This window comes from Leopardus geoffroyi, chromosome A3 (assembly GCF_018350155.1).
Source record: "Leopardus geoffroyi isolate Oge1 chromosome A3, O.geoffroyi_Oge1_pat1.0, whole genome shotgun sequence".
Lineage (NCBI taxonomy): Eukaryota > Metazoa > Chordata > Mammalia > Carnivora > Felidae > Leopardus > Leopardus geoffroyi.
The window spans coordinates 127,418,457-127,424,923 of NC_059336.1; the positions used below are offsets into that span (position 1 = coordinate 127,418,457).

General features: G+C 36.6%; 1 pseudogene; it reads left to right on the forward strand.

Moving 5' to 3' along the window:
- The first annotated feature begins 1,680 nt into the window (after positions 1-1,680).
- LOC123579774 lies at positions 1,681-2,684 on the forward strand (annotated as a pseudogene).
- Positions 2,685-6,467: the final 3,783 nt, after the last annotated feature.

The window sequence follows — 6,467 nt, forward strand, 5'->3', positions numbered from 1 at the left end:
CCGCGTCAGGCTCTGGGCTGATGGCTCAGAGCCTGGAGCCTGTTTCCGATTCTGTGTCTCCCTCTCTCTCTGCCCCTCCCCCGTTCATGCTCTGTCTCTCTCTCTGTCCCAAAAATAAATAAACGTTGGGAAAAAAAAAATAAATAAAAAAAAAAACGTGTTACCATTCAAATCCTAGAGCCTTAATGATATGATTGATTTGCAAACTCTTTGAAAAGTGTGGATATGTGTACAGACCTGGATCTTTATTTGGTAAATTTGAAGTACTTACTATTCCTCAAAGATTCCTAAAAGTTTCTATTTTTACCTCCCTTGAAGAACTCATATATATTTCAGATTGATTCTCTCCAGTAGATGTCATTGGAGACAGCTTTGTGTACATTTTAATGAGGACTGATGTTCGATATAGAGATTGAAGACTGGTTTGGATTTGAAGTTGTTAAGGTGCAGGATTTTCTATGTAAAAATTGAGAAATAAACTTCAGAGGATAGTCACCTGAAAATAGTTTCTCTTAGAGATTATTTTTGACTTATATTTCTTTTTTAATTTACTTTTTATGTTTATTTTTGAGAGAGAGAGAGAGAGAGAGAAGCAGATAATGAAGGGGGGGGGGGGGCAGAGAGAGAGAGGGAGACACAGAATCTGAAGCAGGCTCCAAGCTCTGAGCTGTCAGCACAGAGCCTGATGTGGGGCTCAAACTCATGGACCATGAGATCATGACCTGACCCAAAGTTGGATGCTTAACTGACTGAGCCACCCATGGACACTAATTTTTTTACTTATATTTCTATAAAATCTCAGTTCCTCAGTTAATTTTAATTAAACAGAATGGTCCAGGTAAGTAGTCACATTTTTACTCCAAAGTAGCCTAATCTCCAGATTGTGTTATCTCAATCTCATTGTTGACCCTTAGTCCTTAAACTCAAAACTCCATGAGGGCAGGAACAATTTCTGATCTATTCATCATTACATCTCCTACATCTTGTGTTGTGTCTTCATATGGTAGATGATTAACAAGTGTATGGTAAACGAATAGATACTGATTGATTAAATATATCCTGTTTTACATATCTTTTGAAGTATTAATTGTAATAAGTTTATTTAAATACAAGGTGTTTTTTTTTCCTTACCTATTCTAAAATTTAATGCTATTGGCTCCTGTTTTCTCTACCCACCACTTTTGTGTTTTACTAAGAAACGTTTGGGGTGCCTGGGTGGCTCGGTCGGTTGGGCGTCCGACTTTGGCTCAGGTCATGATCTGCGGTCGGTGAGTTCAAGCCCCGCATCGGGCTCTGTGCTGACAACTCAGAGCCTGGAGCCTGTTTCAGATTCTGTGTCTCCCTCTCTCTCTGATCTTCCCCCATTCATGCTCTGTGTCTCTCTGTCTCAAAAATGAATAAACGTTAAAAAAAATTTAAAAAAAAAGAAAGAAATGTTTGGTTAGTATAAGAGTATGGTGGAAACAGTAGCAACCATGGACCCAGGAGAGCTGAGCTCATGCCCTACTCTGCTAACAACTGACCTAATATTTGGTAAAGTTGTTTCATCTCTAGGCCTTATACTGAAAGATAACAATGTTAGAGAGTTCGGAAAACTTTCCAAATTGTTTCTGGTCTATAAGTAGAAAGTATTTACCTTATTATCTTCCTCACATGATTCTCACATCTCTCCTGGGCACAATGGCAACTCACAACGGAAAACTGATTGCACCAGTTGCAGAAGAAGAGCAATTGTCCAAAACAATAAGATTACTATAGTGGATGTTGCACAAGTTGGTATGGCATGTGCCATCAGCATTCTGGGAAAATCTCTGGAGGATGAACTTGTGCTCGTGGATGTTTTGGAAGATAAACTCAAAGGAGAAATAATGGACCTGAAACATGGGAACTTATTTCTTTAGATACCTAAATTTTGGCAGGTAATGATGACTCTGTGACCTCCAATTCTAAGATTATGGTGGTAACTCCAGGAGTCCACCAGCAGGAGGGAGAGAGCCCCTCAGTCTGGTACAGAGGAATGTGAATGTCTTCAAATTCATTATTCCTACATAAGTCAAGTACAGTCCTGACTGCATCATAATTGTGGTTTCCAACCCAGTGGATATTCTCATATCCCAGTGGATATGTTACCTGGAAATTAAGTGGACTAGCCAAGCACAGTGTGATTGGAAGTGGGTATAATCCAGATGCAGCTAGATTTTGCTATCTTCTGGCTGTACAACTTGACATTCATCCCAGCAGCTGCCATGGATGGATTTTGGGAGAACATGGCAACTCAAGTGTGGCTGTGCAGAATAAAGTGAATGTGGGAGGTATTTTGTCTCCAGGAACTGAATCCAGAAATGGAAACAGACAATGACAGTGACAGTTGGAAAGATGTACCTAAGACGGTGGTTGAAAGTGCCTACAAAGTCATCAAGCTAAAAGGATATACCAGCTGGACTATTGGATTAAGTGTGGTTGATCTCATTGAATATCTGTGTTGAAAAGTCTATCCATGACTCCTCCAGAGTCAACGATGATGAAGGGAATGTATGACATGGAGAGCAAAGTCTCCGTGAGCCTTCCATCTATCCGGAATGCTTGGGGATTAACCAGTGTTATCAACCAGAAGCTGAATGATGATGAGTTTGCTCAGCTCAGAGACCTTGTGGGACATCCAGAAAGACCTAAACGACCTGTGACTTATGGCTTCTAGGCTGTAGAAATTTAAAAACTACAATGTGATTAACTGTGAGCCTTTAGTTTTCATCCACATTCATGGATCACAGTTTGCTTTTATCTTCTTAAATACGTGAATCTGGACTCACAGACTTCAAGCCCACGCTTGGTTTAATGCTTGCAAATGAGCCCTTGAACAAATAAAATTAACTAGCACAGTGTGCTTCTAAAACAACAAAAATAATGCATTTACCTCAGTTTTCCTCTCTGCTTAAGTTTATGGAATTTCTAAAATTTAAAAATGTGAAGAAAAAGTGTCTTTCTTGAATGATTAAGTCTAGAATCTCAACTTCAGTTTTATTTTGGATGTTTTGGTAGATAGAGAGTATGGTTCCAGCCATACTGTTATGTTTCTTGATTCTGTGAAAGCTACTGTGACTTACCACCGGTATCCTTGTTCTCATCCAACTATTCATTTATTCAGCAAGTCTGAATGAATACAAATTGTGTATAAGGATTGTGCTAGGTTCTAGGAGATAGTTACAAATGACATGCATCTCACCCATAAAGGTTGTCATGTCCTTATTTTCCCTTTTCTGAATTTACCCTGAGAACATCTACTATCCATTAAGGGATGTATACAGGAATATAAATAAGAAGACCAAAAAATCCATCTTCATGTATAAGAAAAATATTCTGAACAAGAGGTCACAATCCAGCAGAGGATGGGAAGCAGTAGTCCACACAGAGTTCTAATTTTAAGTCAGGTTTGTAAATTACTTTTTTCTCTTTCCTTTTAGAGATCTTGTTGTGTTGTGTTTTGTTATGTGTTCTGATATATCCTTTTTAACATTAGTACTTTTTAATTCATTAATAAATTATGCTGGTAGGTGCGCCTGGGTGGCTCAGTAGGTTAAGCATCTGACTTCAGCTCAGGTCATGATCTCACCATTTGTGAGTTCAAGTCCTGTGGCGGGCTCTGTGCTGACAGCCCGGAGCCTGGAGCCTGCTTCGGATTCTGTGTGTCCCTCTCTCTTTGCCCCTCCCCCACTCATGCTCTGTCTCTGTCTCTGTCTCAAAAATAAATAAAACGTTTTAAAAAAGATATACAGATTAATTTGATAATGTAACTATTTCAACGTAATACTGTATTTTAATATATTTCAAGATGATTTCTTTCTCACTTTTTTCAATATATATATTTTAGGAGAATGATGCAGTTTTTTAGCTAGTAAAAAGTACTACTGGTATTTTTGTTGGACTTAGTGTATTTTAAATATGGGATTGATACCTTTCTGGTATTTAACTTTCTTTTAGGAGTGGGATACATTTATTCATTTGTTCAAGGGTTCTTTTTAAAACTTCCAGTTGTAATTTGTACTTTTCCTTTTTGAGGTCATACTTTATTCTTATGAGGTTTATTCATGAATATTCTCTCTTTTTTTATTGCAAAGAGGTAGTAGAAAGCAAAAATATGCTTTGAACAGCTTGACAGGAAACATAGTTTCATAAATGTTTGAATTCGCTTCTGAAGGAACATATTGAATATTTTCATAATATTTGGCCAATTGATTTGGTCCTAAATCATCCATTTAATATCTTGGCAGTTCTACCTACGAGCTGATCATTTTCTGAGTTATGAGTGTCTTGGATAAGAATATAAATCACTTGACATTTGAACATATATTAGTAAATAACATTGTTGACATGGGACCTATTTCACTTGTCTCTGCCCTCTCATACTGGAAAGGAATAACTTTTACTATGTCTTAGCTAATATTAATTAGTCTTAATTAGTGTAAGGTGAGTAAGCACAAAGGTGTTTTAAATAGTTTGATGATAATAATAATAATAGCTCCTAGTCATGGGACATTTCCTACAAACTGGAATGGGCACTTCATATACATTAAATATTTAAATTCTCACACTACCCTAATGAAATAAATGTTAAGTCTTCATTTTATAGATGAGCGCTCTGCTCAAATCATCCAGCTCAGTCCTGCTCCTGTCCATCTCCAAAGCCTATGTTTATATCCACTGGGGATACTGCCTCCTTTTAAATACAAAACTAAATAGCCTGCATCGAAAAGTCTAGAGCATCTGCAAGTACTTTAAAACTGTCTCTAGAATTTGGTCCCTGCACAAGGAAGAAGCTCCCAGTTCTTTCTAGATAAGAGGCACAAAGATACTCAATAGCTTTTGCATCTCATTTATACCAAAATTTCAAAATAATTTATAATAACAAATTAACAGAAAATGAAAACATTTACCTTCCCACAGCCTTCACATAGATATCCCCCCCCCCACACACACACATACACACACATACACTGAATATCAACTTTATAAAGGGTATAATTACATTTCCAAAGTCAGAAAAATAAAATATTTTACATGTATTATTTTATTAAAATCAAAATAATTTGTAGCTCTCAGCTTTTTGGAATCAGCAGACTATGTTGACTTATTAAGGATATCTCCGCAAAACACCATTTAAAAAAGATTTTCCAAAATTAATAAGAAATCAAAGCCTTTAAAAAAGAGTATGAGTGGGTGCCTGAGTAGCTCAGTCAGTTGAGCATCCAACTCTTGATATCAGCTCAGGTCATGATCCCAGAGTCCATGCTGAGCACGGAGACTGTTTGGGACCTCTCTCTCTCTCTCTCTCTGTCTCTGTCTCTCTCTCCACCCACCCACCCTTTCCCTAACACACTCTCTCTCTCTTTCTCTCAAAATAATCTTAAAAAAGAGTATGAGTGTAATTCACATAAGTATCTAGTAAGGCATGCTAAAAGGTGCTTAGTTTAGGAAAAAGAATATTTGTCATCCACTTGAGTAAATGCTGGAGTATTGCATTCTTGCAAAAAAGATAAGTATATTTGTATATTTATTTACCAGTGTAAAATAAAGATATTGGGTTTGGTTACAAATATTTCCTCTCAGCTTTCTCTATTCAATTCATATTGCAGAAAAACATTTTAGAGATCACATGCTTCTATCATGGAACTCCTTGTGTGGTACTATAATTACCGTAGAGTATTAGAGATATGGATTTATGAGGTCCTATCAGTATCACCAGCGTTCTGCAGAGGTCCTGATTCATTGTAGATGTAAATAAATGTTTTATCATGCCATAAATTATTCAGCTGACAAGACCACTTGATTTACTAATGTATTTTAGTATGTCCAGCAATATTTGTCCAGGATATAGTAGTGACTCAGAAATTAGTAAATACAACTGCTAGAATTGCTGAACATTTACAAAGATGGCAGAGAGCTGAATACGTTAGTCAATCACTTTTCAAGTGAAATAAGTTGATCAACTAATACATTCCTTTCATTGAGGAGAACTCTTTGGAGCTTTTTTTTTTTTTTTTTTTTTTTTTCTGCATGAGACATTAACAAATCTCCTGATAGAAGACAGGATTTGCTCCAGGGAGTTATTTTATTCCTTGGCAACAGTAAAGCAAACAAAACAACCTAAAATATGTGAGCCTCATTTCAAAAGAAATTATGTGTTTGAGATGTTAAATACACATATGTACAAACATGCACATGTTAACTATGTATGTATACACACATATATATACACATACACACATACACAGATACCAGTTTTGTCTTTTAAGAAGGGTACTATTTTCAATCAGCTAACCGCTTTGCTAGCTGGAATTGCTACGCTAAGAATACCAACTTCAAATCAGATTGCATTTTTTGCTTCATGCTCTATTTTCTCTTTCCCCAAGCCTCAAGATATTAAAGCAGAAAAATATAAGACTCGTCCTTTTGACACTTCCCATTTCCCT